The sequence below is a fragment of the Miscanthus floridulus genome, chromosome 16 (genome assembly GCF_019320115.1).
Source record: "Miscanthus floridulus cultivar M001 chromosome 16, ASM1932011v1, whole genome shotgun sequence".
Taxonomy (NCBI): Eukaryota; Viridiplantae; Streptophyta; class Magnoliopsida; order Poales; family Poaceae; genus Miscanthus; species Miscanthus floridulus.
The window spans coordinates 18,082,328-18,083,432 of record NC_089595.1 but is presented as its reverse complement, the minus strand read 5'-3'; the positions used below and the strand labels follow the sequence as shown (position 1 = coordinate 18,083,432).

The 1,105-nt window shown below is 34.8% G+C and overlaps 1 long non-coding RNA gene across 1 annotated transcript; it reads right to left on the bottom strand.

The window, feature by feature from the left end:
• Positions 1-621: 621 nt before the first annotated feature.
• LOC136511815 (uncharacterized) lies at positions 622-1,105 on the bottom strand. The gene is made up of 3 exons (XR_010772860.1): positions 1,004-1,105; positions 798-922; positions 622-716 (listed from the first exon to the last, which is right to left on the bottom strand). It is a non-coding gene; the product is annotated as an uncharacterized lncRNA (long non-coding RNA).

Here is a 1,105-nt window from a genome sequence, read left to right as displayed (position 1 = left end):
TATTCCATTAAGCGAGTTTGCTATAAAAATATATTTCATAATTAATTTAATACTGGGTAGCGTGTCCGTACGTTGCTACGGGACAACTAAACTTTTGTACTAAAAACACACAGATCGCACGTTAAGATAACAATACTGTAAGACATTAAACTGATATTTAATCCAAAAAAGCAAAGTTTATGAAATTAACAGTCACTAAGAGCACAGCACCGCAGGCTCACAAACTCTACTATATAGACATTTCCGTGATACGGTTAAAATAATGTTTTATATCGGTAAGAAGTCTCCGATATTACAAATTAAATGAACCAATCAAATATGTCAGACAAACATTGCTCAATCCACATATTTTGAACCTGTTTGACCAATAAAAATGCACAAAATGACTATTATATTAAAATAAAATCATGTCCATAATATATTCAAAGTGCATGTCACAAGCGTGTAAATAATTCCAATATTATTTAGTTCTCTAAATCTATGAGACGCGACACGGTGTCCTTAGCAAATTCATGAACTCGACGACGTCTGGCTTTATAAACAAGCAGACGATTGCGTAGGCCTATAAACAAATAAAAAACTTTTAGGTCAGTGTTGTAGTCAATAAATTAAATCAATGAATTACCCCAAAAGAACCTCACTTTGAAAATCATGCGCCTGATTACAAATATGACTTAATACCAATTCGCTGAAATCGTCACTAGTGGTCACTCCGCCTATCATGCACGAGCAAAAAAAAATGTAATAACTGATACTTTATTTACTCAATACATATGAGGACATCAGTGATACAATACCTCTCTTTCTATTCATTTGTACACGGAGACCAGCTAAAATGCGCAACTCTGATGCCGCTCGCCGCCATTCCGATAAGTGACGGCATATGTGTGTATACTTGACGGTTATTATGATGCAGTGGTACCTACGAGTTACAAAATTGATTAGCATCAAACAATAAAAAATTGATAGCATGGAGCAATGATAAAATTTTCATTGTAAGTACCTTTCATTCATCAGCACCACATATTTGTACGGTCGCATCCGCATGTCATCCCTTCCTCGAATATTAGACACATGCACAACTATACCAATGACATCTACAAAC